Raw genomic sequence first — 15,684 nt, 5'->3', positions numbered from 1 at the left:
ACGAAAACATTTTCTATCTGTACAATTTTCTTTAAAAGTCTGTGATGATTTTAATGCATTTAATCCACAAAGGCCATGATGGTGCTGTAACTCCAAAGGCCCCACTCCCCTGGTGCAACATGGAGAGCGCTGTGCCCATAAAGCACCCGCTCGCTCTGGGCAACAGTGACGTTATTTGACAGTTTGTGATTCCAACCAACTTCAATGGCAAAGAGGATCCTTCAAATACTGTCAGAGAAACAGTTTCATTTTGAACCTGGATATAAAGCTAATGGTATCTAACAGCTTTTAGTGTCAGTGAATCAAATTCCTCAAGTAGAAAGAAGGGGTGACATTCTGTTTTAAAGTGACCGTATGTTTGACCCAGTTAGGCGATGGCGGTGTCATCACAATTGTATCTTGCTGCTGTAGGCTCTTGCAGCCTGACAGGCGGAACAAGTTGCTTTAGCTCACAGAGCTCATCTGTCACACTGAGCAGCTTGCAGCTTTCTGTTATCTGAATGAAATGTGGAGCGAGGACTTCTCCCTGCTCCCTGCCTATCAGCATAGTCAGCAACCTGCTCACACCCCATTCACATGAAATGAAATGGTAGACGAAGAGAGAATTAAAAAAACGATTTCCAGAGATGCAAATGTAAGCCACATTTAATAATTAAATGACATGTGGTTCAAAAATAATAATTAAAAAAAGCATGTACAGGAACTAGATGGAAAGTTAATTTCCAAAGAAGAATTGCAATTTCCTTATCTGAAATGAGAGATGGAAACTTTTAATTGTATATTTAAGATCCAAAACTAAGAACAGTTTTATAATTTGGTAGGGCTGTGACAGGCATCTCTTTTTTCATCACGAGCACTTACTTAGCATTTGGAGTGTTCAAACCTTTATTGAGATTTTATTACATTTTCCCAAAATAGTGCATCTAGAATTTTGTACCTTAGGCTAAATCTTGCCATAATCTCTCCATTCTTTGTAGTTCTGTGATAGGAGCAGTGTTAGGGCACTGAGTTTGTGCTGGTTGCTCTTTGAAGTTCATATGTGACTGACTTGGCTGCTGTATTGTTGCAATGACCAATTTTTACTTGTTTTGAGAATATTGGCAAAAGGTGCATGAACCATAATTCTTAGTAAATGCTATTTAGTGTTTTTTCCTGTGTTAAGCATAGGAAGAAATTCTTCTGGCCTGTTATGTCCAGTTTTAAAAATATTTTTACTAGAGTAAAATTTCCAAATAAAACTTCAGCCAGGAACAACTACCAAGTGATTTCTGTTTGTTATAATAATAATAATGATTGTGGCAGTCCACAAACAAAATGATTCACATGGTGATGCATGTCAGGAATCCCTTCTTTTATTCAAAAATGAGATAGATTATAGTTGGGGAGAAACCTGTTAGTAATGTTTTATTCAGAGTGATGCTGTACAACATTATTCAAAAGGAACACACCAGTTGGAATTTTCATCATGGAAATGATGAGCTAAATCACCCCAGTCTAATGAAAAATAGGACTATGGGATGTATAGTGTGAATGTATGAATTAGGAAGATATTTATATCTTTGGATTTTGCAGCTTCAGTGGAATAGAAAGGGTCGTTCTGTGATCGATGGATTTGTGGTGAATTGCACAAGATCTGAGAAAATGAGGATTGCATTTATCACATCTAAGGGGAATGTCAAAGTGTGTGTCTGCCCATAACCCCATCAGTGGTAAAATGATGACAGTGTGCCTTTGGGAGTTACCAATCAATATGACTGTTGTAAAGCTCAACAACGACTGATTTCATTCTATCTGATGAGCTCTGGGGGTGGCTTAGAGAGCTATGGAAAGGAAAAAACAAAAACATCAGGTTTGTACCCAAGACCTGCTTTGCAAAAGTTTGAAATAAGTCTCATGAAAATGAAATGGGACATAATGTTCTAGGTTTGAAAAATTATATAAAGATGTTCAGTTGAATTTTGTTCATCTGATCATTATAGATAGATCATTGAGAGCATGACACAGAACCAGAATGAGTGTGCAATGAAATTTCCAGAGTGCAGCTAGTTGGGAAAACCAGTGGTTCTTGGCCTCCTTAAAACAAAGTAAAAAAAAAAAAAAAAAAAGAAGTTGATTATAATTCATTCAGAAAGCTCACTGGTTTGCTCAACAGAAATAAATCCTATGATTTCTGACCAGAATAAATCATTGGCAATGTCACAGATGAAGAATATCCAAAACAAGCTTAGAAGTAAAATGGAAGTGAACAAGAACATGTTAAACAGCAGAAAGCTGCTGCTTCTGTCACAAAACCTGTAACATATAAAGGCTAAAATATATTTCTTATATTGTTTTTCTTTTCCCAGTAAGAACTCTAAAACCTGAATCAGATTTTCTGTGGACAAGAGTGAGGGATTTCTGAGGGAATAACCCAAATGCATGCTGATAAAAACATGCATATATAATGTATATAGGCACACTTAAAATCTCTCTAAATATTTTCAGCAGTGGTGAAGACAAAAGCACCTGAAATCTGTGGTGCTATTTCCTAACTCTGAAGTTCCTAGCTAAAAGATCTGCAGCTTTGTTCCTTCACTTGACCTGTTTTTGTTGGAATGGGTATCTTCTTATGAAGCCAGCTCTTGCTAGTATAAATAATTTGAAGAATCATTATAATTTAGGTGCAATTCTGAAATTAAAGGAGGGAAGAGGGTGAAAGTGGGAGATTTTTGGCAGCAGCGACAAGATGCAGACCAGAAGTACTTCTCCATCAATTTTTCCAGGAAAACTGAAGGAAAGACTCAAACAATTTTGGTTTTGCAGAAATTTGTGTTTCTTCTTGTGCTAAACTTAGATAAAAATTGTACCTAGGGTTATGAGGTAGAGATGGATAGTTGTACAGATCAGAAGAGATCACTGAAGTTCTTCCTTTGAACTCCTGCATGGGGAATGTAAATGTCTCTCATTTCCCTTGATGGAGGCTGGTAACGCTCGGCTGAAGTGGATCTGCTGGAAAACTTCTCTTCATTTGAAGAGACTGAGAGGGATTCAGTGCCCACTTCCCTTGGTAGTTACTTCTACCTGTTTGTTAATCATCTTCCACATTAAACTTGGGGTTGTACAAGTTCATCTTTAGTCTGTGTTGAGTTGTATCACTGACATGCAAGGCAGTCCCTTTTAACTTCTGTGGCAATTTGGCATCGGCCAAAATTGCTTCAGCCTTGGTTCCCCTGTCCGTGTAGGGCTGCTGGATGAGTTCAGTGTTAGTGACCAAACAATGGGGTCATTAAAGCAGTAGTGGGAAGCAACATCTGTTTGTACAGCCTTTTTCCATACAGTAGTAGCTGTACCAAATAAACATGATTATTAATGTATAGGCCAAACATGTATTTATTATCCCTTTGTAGTCCCACATTACAGAAGGAGGATACTCTAAAGGTAAGTGTATTTCTTACATTGCAGTGATAAGCATTGCCTCACACCCTTTGTGTTACATTCACAGATCTGCATGCAGAGATTGAAGCTAAAGCTGACAGGACAACTTCTTTAACCACCTGGCTTCACTATCAGAAAAAAAGGGTGAGTGATAAAGGAAAAATGTAAAGAAAGTTGATATGCTGGAAGTTGATATGCTGAGGGTCTCCAAATCTTAGAGAATAAGTGCTGACTTCTGCTTTGTTCACAGTGGTTAAGTTGTGCTGGTGTAGTTATGTTTGCAAAGATTAATGCCAGTGTATTTAAAAATAAATGCACTGGTCCTGCGTCTGCTCCCTTGATTAATAATGCCAGGTGGGAAAAACAAGAAAATTGAAAGTGACTTTTTAATGGTTCTTCTGAATTTGCATGAGGCTTGCTTATGTAATAGTGTGCATTCAGGATTTCTGTGGAAAGCAGGAAATTAAGATAGATAAGGCTGCATAACTGTGGATTTTCACTGTGTATGGAGTGGATAAATACCTAAAATTTAGGTAGTAGAGCATAATAGTTATCTGTGTGTATAAGATCACAATAACTTTAGTCTTTTAAGATAATTCTGTACTTGCTCATAAAGGTATAACATAATTGTTCTTTGATCAATAGCTAAAGCAGAAATAGTGTGGTTTTTTTGCTAAAAAGAGACTGGATGTTATATCAGGCAGCCTGACAAAGACCCATTTTCATCAATAAGCTTCAGATATCCCATAAGCTTATATTTGTTTCAGCAACTTCATCTTTTAATTTTTCACTTAATCTTCACCTTTTTCTGTTGTCATATTCAGAAAGTTGAACTGGGATAATTAAAGCAGCCTGCAGCATAAAAGAAAGGTGTAGAAATTCAAGATAGTCACATTATGCTGTGAAATTTAAATTTCAAGTGTTTTTTGAAATAAAAATTTTCAACACTTTAAATTTAAAGTGTTCTAAATTGTAAGATGCTGTGATCAACTGTTTAAAGACCAGTTAAACACTAGATTTGTACAGCCCAGAAGAAGCAAATGTGTGCTATGCTGTGGTGTGAGTTTGCTTTTTTTTCACTGATCATGTTTGCCTTTTATGACATGGTACATTAATTTTTAATATATATAGGCAGTTGAGCTGTTAATAGGTAAAAAAATCTATAAGAAAAAAGAGATTGGAGCAAGAAAATATTTCTCATAAATAAAAGTATTTTCAAAGAAAAACACTTAAGAGAAGCTAGAAAGTGGAGGTCTGTATGTGGCAATAGCATTCTATAGGTTTACAGCTGTTTGGACCTGTCTAATCTTCTTTTTACCTGAAGTTGTGGTAACTGTGGTGTTGCCTGCCATAGGTGATCTTGAACCAAATAGCCTCCTTATAATTATCTTTAATTTAGATAGATTTGGCTTCCATTTCATACTCACACATGCACACACCCATTTCTGTTTCCTGCTCTTTATTTGGGAACAGGCTGAAAATGTCCGTTCGATCCCTCACAATACCTGCGTCCTTTAGGTGGCACATCTGCACAGCTGCTGTCAGGTGCTGTTACCCACATTAATTGTCAGACTTTCTTTTCCTTGGAGAGATCTTGGTAGGAGGAAAATTCTCTGGAGAGGAGGTGGTGACTAATTCTGCCCTCATATGAGTGCATTTCTTAGATGCTCTGGTGATGTGGATAGAAACTCACCACACCTCTGTTGTGAACTGGTGAACATGAGCCAGCTCTGTGCTGATGCTGCTGTCTCACCCCTTTAGCTCTGAGTTCAACCCAAGCTGCTATGATTTGCCCCTTGGCATTGGCTACTGCTCTGGGTTTGATGTCAAATTAAGAGAATTGTGCAGCTTTTGTTGGGATTGAAGAGGCAGTTTAGGTCTGTCCTTTGTGTGTTGGTGGGATGTTAAGCACAGTGGCTGGGTGAGAGAAAATGGCAGTGAAGCCAGGCTGGACTGCAGAACCTTGTCCCTGGCTGTAACAGAATTGCATGTGGTGATCTCTGTGGCTCGTTGAGGGCCTGATTGCTTTGCTTTTGAGCCCTGAGCAGCCCTGGTGAACTGAATCAATTTATCTTTTTGTGAGAACATGTGGCTTGAATTCCTGATTCTCTGGGCATGTTTGTGTTTGAGCTGATATTAGTCTGGCTCCAGACAGAGAAAACAGGAGCTCTGATTGGAACTTAGAGAAGAAAGGAATGAAGGGTCTTTCCTTCTATGTAATTCTATGCCCATTTCAAGTAATCAGCAGAGGAGTTAAGAATTACAACGCTTCTCTTTCTTGTTGGTCATTTTTATAATGTGGAATGTATCTTTAGAATTGTTTAGATTGGAAAGACCTTTAAGATCATTGAGTCCCACCATTAGCCAAGCACTGCCCCTAAACCATGTCCCCAAGTGCCACATCTGCACATTCTGTATTTGGATATAGGATGCTGGTGTTCTTAGAATGTATGAAATATGGGACTTGCTTATCATGTCACTGAGAATTAATTTTATGTACTGTCAGTTTTAAAATAGTCTCAGATTTTCCAGATGGAGGAAGAGTGAATAAAGTAAAAAAAAATAATCATAAAACCTTCATTACTGGCACATCACAATCTGGCAATAACAGTACTATATATTAGGTGGAAGGATAGAAAAGTTCCATTTGCAAAGCAGCAGACTATGTATTCACATTTTTTTACTGCTTGCATTGCAGTGGATCTAAATTTGATCAAGTATCTTTGTCATTGAGAGGCAATAAATGTTTCCCCACTAATTGTTTCTAATGCATTTCTTTTAATTTATTATGGACATGAGACTTGGAAGCACTGAAAGTTGCTCAGATTTCATGAAATAGCTGGAGCAATGTTGCCTTGAAATAAAACAGCAATGTTGAATTCCTAGAGGAAGAAATGTATTCCCTGAATGCAATTTTTCCAAACCAGCTCTTTCATATATCTGAGATTTTTAAGACAATTTTCTCTAGTATTTATTTACTTGTAAGATGATTGACTTTAATATTTTTCTGGGACCATTGTATATATGTATATATAAATATATATAGATAGACTTTGAAAATATAATTGTATTGACCAGTATAGATTTAATTTTTTAAAGTTATTTGAATTTGGAAGCACCTAACTTTGGAAACCTGCTATGTTCTGTAGAAAGAATCATGGTAGAATGGGAGTGTGTAGTTAACGTGTCCTTTTTAAAGAGAATATTTGTAGTTCCAGAATACCAATTACTTTATTGGCCCTGCAGAAAAATTGAAAGGTGATTGCCTGAATTAAGGTGACATTGGGCGGGAGTGTGATCGAATTTAAGTTCCCTCTTACCAAACACAATTGGTAAGCCCTTAGAATCTCCAAATAAATACTTGTGCTTTAAGGTCAGCCCAGACCTCATGGATTGCTTTTCCTTTCCCTGATAAAAGCAGATGCAAGCATGCCAAATTGCTTTGCTCCGGCTTAACCCCAGCACTGTTTGAATTCATAAATGCTACAAAAGGAAAGCTTATTACCACATGTGACGGTGGAGTGGGAAAATGTCATGCCTACCTAATCTATTTCCTGGGAAGGGGAGAAAAATCTTTTTATTCTTTTACTAAGACCTGGGGAATAAAGTAAGGACTGGATGTGATGCTGATAATCAAGGATTGTCTTTCATATTTTGAATTTATATCAACCCTCTGTTTTCTGTTGTCTCTGATATATTTTCTCAGAAATGAGACAGTAAAGCAACTTTTTTCTGTATTGAATAATATACTGTATTTAAATAGTTTTTATTTTTTAAACTTATTTTACTTATTTCTCTACTATTAAGCAGCTGTTTCTCTGAAGCTCTTGCTTTAAGGATAAATTGTTTAAACACTGACACATTATTTAGCAGATGAAACAAAGCAATGCTGCATTTGGGCTGTATATGGTAACTATAGCAGTATAAGAAGGGGCATCAATGGGAGCTTTGCTCTGAATTGATAACAAGTACATAGTTTTAAATAACTTGGACAAGAACAAAACACTCCTAAAATAGAGTGCTTGAGGGGAAAGTAGGTTTTCACACTGTAAACAGTGTTCTTTGAAAGCTGGGAGAAGGAAAAAAATACCGTAGCACAGTAAAGTAAGTTAAATCATTACATTAATTGAACATTTGTCTATTTGCAGTGTTTTTGCTTTGTGAATGTCAGTAAGATGAATGGTTGAGAAAGGAAGTGAAAGGGAAGTAGTAGTGGGTCAGGTTCAAAACAAAGTAATTAACATTCATAGGCTGTAAATTGTGGTCATGTGTTAAGTTCACTTTCCTAAAACTGGTTTAGTGGTGTTGTAAACTGCTACCTATAACTGACTTAGCAAATCTACAAACACAACTTTTGTGATAATATATTCCTCAAGTTTTGAATGAGGATGACTGACATCTTGTGTTCTATCAATGAATCTTCTTTTGTTTCATCATAAATATTTCACAAAATTTTACTTCATTTCACAAAATTTTACTTCATTTACTGCATCTAACAGGTGTTGAATCCTTTTCTTTTGGAAGGTAGTGCTTAAACCTGAATGCCTCTCCTTGTGGTTCTAAGCCTAAAATAGGGCAGATACTTTTTAAGCTATTTAGTAGACAGAGTATCAGCCCAATGAGATACTGACAGGATTTTATAGGATGCAGATGGTGGAGGAAAATGTAGTATTTCACTGTTAGCATTTTGTTTCTGATGACAATCCAGTTATTAAGTTGCTGGTTTTCTCACAAAACATAGCATGTGGCTACCTAATTAGATTTCTTTAAAGCCTGTTGGAAATGCCGATATGTTTCTTATAATCCTTTTGCCTTGGGTTGCTGTTGTTAAAGGCTGACTTCTCAGTCTTGGAAAAAAGGCTTGTTCACTGGGCTAAACATGAAAAATGCATTATGCTTGATGTTCTGCTTGATGCTCTTGGTAAAAGTGTAATGTGCAACAGAATTCTCTCGATTTTGTGGCTCTTGAAGCTGTAGCTGCTGGGCAATAATGGCAAAAAGATGCTCTGATTACAGTTATAGGGACTCTACTTAATCATCGTTGGTAAGAGATTAAACTTTAATAATTCAATTAAAGCTTTTGATGCAACTTTTAAAAAAAGAATATCAGTAATGAAAAAACTTGGTCTGGATAAGTGTGTGTTATTTGACACTGCAGACAGCATTGTCTTTGTACAGCATACTGCATATATATTTTACTGGAAGGGTTTTCATTTAATGAGGTACTTGAAGAAAATGGAAGGATTTTTTAAAATATGCTTTAAATTGTCCATGGATGAAACCTACCTGTCCCAGGCTTCACTGTACACTTTTAACTACTAAAAAGGGAAGCCACACCTCTATGTGAGAGCAGTAGGACTGAAATATAATTTTAGGGAATTGCTTATTTAAAGGCACTCAAAGGCAGTTGCAGAGAAGTGAAGTCACCAAGAAGATTTAGCATAATCAGGGTAAACACAAAACTAAAGTTTGAAGCTATTCAGTTGTCTTGTGAGCAAAAGCAGATCCCAAACTGGCATGTATTTATTGTTTTATTGATAATACTTCTGAAGAAGAGCTACTGAAATGCATCTTTAACCCCACACCACGTTTTTGTATCTCAGTCTATTATTCATTTTCAAATTATTCAAAGAATTTCTCGGAATCTCTGCCAATCTTCTCAAAGAAATTATGTGAGCAAGGAAGGTGGAAAATAATTTGTTTGTTCCAGCTGCTGTCCTAGAATACTGTGTCTGGTGGCTGTCTCAGTCCCAGGTGAGCTGAGTGCTTGCAGTGAGTGTTCAGGAGTGGCTTCACTGTACAGAAACTCAAACTTGGGTTCAGTGCCACAAAGTGAGGATGACTTTTGGCCATATTCCTGTTATGAAATGTCGAAGTCTTTTTGCCCTTTCAAGTGTTGGTACTAATGGTTAGAACACAGAAGCTGCAGTAGCCAATTGATTGTTTTTCAAATGTCAGCATTTTGTATTTTGCATGAGGAACATAAATCCTTACCATAATTCACACGTACAATTTAAAATAAGAGGCAAACCTGTTAATCTGCAGGTAGGTGAACCTGCTTATTCTTGTTATCCTGTGAAAATGAGATGTTGAATAAGACAGCAGTAATCAGAACCTATTATGTTTTATGCTACTTGAGTCAATACTTTATAAACATTTGTTTCAGTAGATTCCTCCAGTTAATGCTATGGTAATACTAAACATTGTTGCTGTCACTGTTTAAATAGTTTCACAAACTGAATTTCTTTCAGGAAAATCTCTGCTGACTTCCAAGCCTGGACAATGCTGAAAGGTCCCAGAAAGGACTTGCCCATTTCTTATGTGTTTAAAGGCTCATTATAAGAATAAAAATTTAGTGATGAATACAGAATTCCAATTTAATTGGAGAGTAGTAGAATGCATTTTTTTCCCTCTTCTAACTTAGAAACTGATTTTTTTTGTTGTTTTTTTTCCTACCTGACAAAAGGTAATTTAAGCCAACTAGATTGTACATTCAAAATGTACAGAAGTTTGGTCCTATTTACTGAGTATTGCTCCCTGGGTATATCTCAGCTTCCCCTCACAGGACTGACAGATGCCTAAATGTAAGAGATTGTTCTTGTCATGGGAGGCACTGACACAAATTCAGCTGTGTGGGTTGTTGGCTCTGTCTGATGTTGTCCCTTCTAATGCTACTGAACAAATCACCTTGCACAAGGTAAGCAGCATGCCCTGTCTGCCTTTTATTGAAAGCTGTTTCTTCTGATCTGTCATGTCATGATATCCTGTTTGAACAGTGTTCTTGAACAGTCTTGTGTTCAAGCCAAACTTTCACAGCAGTTTTCTGTTGCAGAGTGATCTCCTATGCAGCGTTTGACTGTGGATGTGTATCAAAGGGCCTGTTCACTGCAACATGAAAGGCTTTTACCTGCTGTGACTAAACCATGTTAAATTGTTACAGACATGCAGGTGTACCGTGTGTTGGCAGGAGTGTTCGAGCATAAATACCTTTGTTCAATCACCAGGTAATGAAACCAGCAAACTTGATTTGTCTCCTTCATGTGAATTAAAGAAACAGATTGACTAAGGGAGATCTTGCTGAAGGAGCATTGTCTTCTGAAAAGGTTCTGTCTTTCCTTTGAAATATATTTTGTTCACTATATTTTATGGGTTTTCTAATTGCATGTTGCTCAGAAGAGGTTTACTGTAAACTCTGCATGGCATGCTCACAGTTGTATTGAAAGAGAATGTGATAAGCTACAGCTTTGTTGAACTAATTAAGTACTTCCTGGCTTTGTTAGTGTTCAGAAAACCTGACAACAGTTGTATTGTACTTTCCCCTGTATGTTTTGAAAAAGCTGTATTGTAAATGATACAAGGACAATTTTTTTGCTAGAGTGGTACCTTCTGTTGCACTGTTGACCCTGACGGAAAAGCTAAACAAGACAGCTCTGGTTGACACTCTTGGTCTAGGAGAAAAAGTGTTGGTAGAGAAATCTGCTCTCCAAAGGAGGAAGAAGCATTAACAGTCTTCAAGAGAACTTTTGGAACAAATACAGGTATGGGCAGCCCTCTTTCTTGGAAGAGGGCAGTATGAGTGAAATTTAAAAAACCCATAATGGCCTATGGATTCTGTGTACACTGGAGTGTCCATGCTGCAGAGTGCCATGTTTGAGCTTGAGTTCCCAGAGCAAGCTGCCATGGGTAGGGATGAGATGTTCACTTTTATTAGAGCTGTATTCTAGTCAAGGCTTTCCCTAGGTTTTTTAGAATAAGTAGGATGTACTTGGGATGTGAAAATGAGATGTTGGTTTGCTTGAGAATGCAGTTCAGAGCATCCTGGAGTTTTTTTATTACAGTGATGATGTTTTTTGTGTTTTGGTAGACACAATGAGGTGGAAGGAGCAGAGGCAAAATACAGTTATCTTCAGTAAGATGAAATACAGTTAATAATGTATTCCTCTACTTGAAAAACTTTCGAGAAATTTTTCAGAAGATATTTTGATGAGTTCAGAGAGAAGTTGGTAGTATCATTAAATAAGTTGACAACTTCTGTAATCAGCTTTTTGGTATTATAGCTCAAGGGAAAGTCAATAAACTTTGATTCCCAGCATTAATGTAATTATTTTTCCTCTCTTTTTTTTTTCTGTTCTGGCTCCTTCTGCAGAAGACTGCAGTAATGTAATATCAGATGGCCAAAAGCAATTCAGTGTTCAGAAAGGCAGTGTCCCCTAGGATGACGTACAAATGTAGGAAGACTGGGGGTGGAATAAATCATTTTCTCTGATCTTGTTAGGGATGAAATTATTATAGAGAAGCGAACGTAATTCGCTGAATATTCTGTGAGATAGAGAAGTATGAAGCTCCTTTGATTATCAAAGGTATTTTTTAAAAGTTTTTTTTTGTTTTCCCCTCACCCACAGTATTTTCCTTACACAGTACACAAAAGTGTGTTCTCATTGCCACTTGTTTTGGCAGCTGTAATATCCTACTTTAAGTCAGCTGCTATACTGATATAAGTCAGCTGCTATATTTTTGTTGATGGGTAATTGGACTTTAATTTTTATCTTCTCCTGAACTTAGCCTAGTGAGAAATTGCTTCAAATGTTTCAGTGAAAAAACTTGCATTGTTTTTCATATTATTTAATTATTCTCATAATAATGTATTCAATTTCATTCTCAAAAGAGAATACAAGACAGGTGAGATGAGTGAATCATTACAATATAAATGCCCTGGTGAATAGCATAGGCCAAAGATCTTGCAAATTGACCTAAACCCACAAAAGCTAGATCAACCTACTGTGATAATATTCTTTTTTAAGGGAAAAAAAAAAAAGAAAGAATATTAAAGGTGATGTACTGAATCTTTAAAACAAACCTTTCCATAAGTTAATCATCAGTGTGGTTATTTGAGGCTAACCAATAACATTCAGTTATGTCAGGTGCAGCATTAAAGGTGTGATTTCAGGTGTGATGTGGCAGCTGTGGTTGTGTAAATCTGATTTCAGTCATATAAACAGGCACTAACTAGTACCCAGCAGAGTAGACTGGCTGCAGTTTTTGTCTTAGTGTAAGTCTGCCCTGAAGAGTCCAGCACTAAGAACTTTAACTGGGCAAGTATAACTCTATCTAATTCTTTAACTTTTATAGTCTGGGTTTTGAGGTGCATTGCTTTCCAGTTTAAGCCTGAAGTTGCTTAGAATGATCAGTTATTGTTATGAAGGTGTAATGTCCCAAGTGGTTAAATTTAGGGGTAAAAAAAGATACACCCAACTTACTGGAGTGTTTATGTTCTCATTTGAGGAGAGACTTGCTTTTGAGTAAGGTGGACACATTTTTATCTCATGAATTCACTGAACAGTAAGAGATACTGAATTTCCTGCTTGGTGGTTTACTCTGTAGTTATTCCCTGGGTAAATATTTGTAGAGCACAACTAATACAAGATGCTTTTCTCTGCGCTTCCTCAACTTAAACTTACAGACATCCAGAGAATCAGTAGATTGTGTCATGGTTGTTCTCCCCTTTGTCTATCTTAGTAACTTCCCCAGAAAAACAGTCTTAGAGCCTTGTCAGTACAGAGGAACAGGTTTCACAAGGCAGTTACAGGTTTGGATGATGTACCTGAGCACGTCTTATAAGTTCCACTAATGTGCATTATTATACAGTGAGAATTTGGTGACCTGTGGTAATTATATTGTGTGATCTTTCAAAAGGAGGACCAAGGTCACATAATTGGCTTAGGTACTTTGAAAAATGGTACTTTTTGATGTTTATCTTATACAACTGATATTTTCTGGCATTGAATAGGGAAAATATTTTACTATGTGTAAAACTGAACCTGAACTAAGTAATTTAAATGTTCTTTCCTTGTGGTTTCTCTTTATTTTTTCCTTATTTCCCTTTTGGAAGAAACTGGTAATCAGAGTAGCAGACCTCTGGCTGATAAGACCTGTTTTATGTAGCTGTAAGTAGGGGTGCAGGGGTACACTTTGAAATGCTGACAGGCCTTGCATAAACCAAGAGCTGATTTTTCTTGCCCCATGGCAAGAAAGCAGTATCACGATGCTTTATTATTGAGACAGGTCCTTGAGTAGTGTAGCTAGATCTTAACAAAATTTACCAAATGGAAACTTCATTTCTGCAGGTAGTAAAGCTGTGTTAACTTTTATTTTTGTTGTGTGTGCTTTGTTTTTTTGTGTCACTTTCTTAAAATTGTTGGTTTGTTTGTTTTTTCTGAAGGCATAATTTCACCTTTCCTGAGCATGTATTTTACTCTTTGAAGTTATCATTAGAGTATTTCCTTTGGCAATATATTTTATTGGAGCATCAGCAATGCAGCTGAGCCACTGAAAAATGTGGGAGCCATGGGCACATGAGGCTTGCCTGGTAGTTTTGTGTTAGTAATAGGTGTTTTTTAAAGTGGTCTTTATTAGAGACAACTGTCAGTAATGTTTACCTTGGCAAAAACAAGGCACTGGGAGTAGAATAAGCCAAAAAGACAGTATGTAGGTAATACATGATAATAATGATGGTGCTTATTAGCAGATGACACATTTGCATGTGAAACAGATTGGATGAAGAGCTGTCCTGTACACTCTACTTCTGGAACAGCCAGTGCCAGTTGATAAATAAGTATTTAATGGGCTTAATGACTTTTTGCATGATTTCTTGAAGAAAGTCTGTGGTTACAGTTGATGATAGCATCACAGCATTATTTTGCATAGTGACTCGTATTTTCTTCTTAGGGATGTGTATATAGAGATCATTAAACTTCTATTCATGGTGCAAACATTTACATAGGTTCAAATTCCTGAATGACCAAGCAAATTTTATAGTTTGAAGCAGTCTTCCACAGGCAGTTGACTGTATGACTAATAGAATTACGTATGCATAAAATTGCTTTTACTGGAGAAGCCAAAATGCAGAATAATAGCTTGTCAAACTGTCATTTGCCAGTGAGAGTGTAGATTTTGTAGTCCAAATTAGGTTGTGTTCTTTTTCTTTTTGTCGGGTCACATTCTAATAACCATATTGTGTATTAAACCCTGTGATTATCTGAACACTTGACAGATGGTAGGATTTTAATTTATATGTAAGAGACAGTGATTGCCTGTGCACCAATGGCATTCAACAAAATATGAAATGTCAAAATTCCCTTTTTTTGATTATGTCTTCACTTATTTCAGCAAGGTAATTCTAGCAGAGGAATATTTTGTGTAGTTAAACATGTGCTTCATTTACTAGTATTAACAGATTTTGGAGTTTTGAATCTTAATTTTTATATTGAGAGGTGTTTACATGATGGTCTAGTATACAAGAAAATTGTAGATTACAGTGAAAGTGAAAGAGGTTATTATATTTATGAATCTAAAGTTTTTTGTTTGTATGTGTTTTAAGAAAAATGAGATTACTTTTAGGTTTACTTAAGAGTTACTATGATAGCACTGAGCTGGGTTTATGATAACACAATTGTCCTAACTTAGACCAGAGTTACAGTAATTGTTATCAAAATGAGTAGTTAGTTGCTCCTAATATCTTACTTAATTGTAATCTCAACTTGTGTAAAATGTCATGGGGAAAAAATGTGTTGGAACCCAAAGGATTTTGCCTTTTTTCTGGATTTGGGAGAGTTGAGGCTGTAACATAGAGCTGAGGGAGAAGTGTAAAAAGTGGCACAGTTCAGCACCACACACTCCATGAAACTTGAAACAACTTTCTAAAGCTGCAGTACAGATACCCAAAGAAGCAAGCTAAGGTTATAGTTTCCTTTAACAATGCTGTTTTCAGAAAATTCTTTCTACCTTTAAATCTTGTCAAGGCATTCCTTATTCCCTTCAGTTTATTGTATACAATTCCTCTCTACCTGTGGTTCACAGGATTTGCTTATCTGTTACAAATTGCTTATCAGTGTTACTCATGTTATCTGCTGGACCTTCAACTAAATGGTAGCACCTTTGAGTTGAAAAACTTTCCTTTTTATGAGTCAAAATCCCCAGGATACTTTTCTTTTGAACGAAGAGTTTGTTGTTTTTCAGTACTGAGGAAAAGAAAAAGAGGAGGCCAAGTATTTAATTTGCTTGAGACAGTTTTCCAGCAAAAGAGAGTTGAGGTAGAAAATCCCAAGTCTTAATGATGTCTTTTTGCAGTTCAATTGTCTTTGGCTGAGACGTCATTATTATGCATTTATAATAAATCACTGCTGTATTTAGGTATTCAGTAACTCTTGACTTAGGAAAGAATATGTTCCTTATTAATGTTCCTTAATCACTAAGAAAATTAGTTTTCTGTAA

The 15,684-nt window shown here is 36.4% G+C and overlaps 1 protein-coding gene across 3 annotated transcripts in view; it reads left to right on the top strand.

Annotated features, from left to right (window-relative positions):
• Positions 1-15,684, top strand: part of FHIT (fragile histidine triad diadenosine triphosphatase) — a 517,591-nt gene that overhangs the window by 12,456 nt on the left and 489,451 nt on the right. For all 3 annotated transcript variants that reach the window (XM_063164909.1, XM_063164910.1, XM_063164911.1), the window contains one exon: positions 3,482-3,558. The gene's annotated coding sequence lies outside the window, so the exon portion shown is untranslated. Of the gene's footprint in view, positions 1-3,481; positions 3,559-15,684 lie in introns of those variants that run through there.

The sequence above is a fragment of the Melospiza melodia genome, chromosome 10, assembly GCF_035770615.1.
Source record: "Melospiza melodia melodia isolate bMelMel2 chromosome 10, bMelMel2.pri, whole genome shotgun sequence".
Lineage (NCBI taxonomy): Eukaryota > Metazoa > Chordata > Aves > Passeriformes > Passerellidae > Melospiza > Melospiza melodia.
This window is presented reverse-complemented; position numbering and strand designations above follow the sequence as displayed.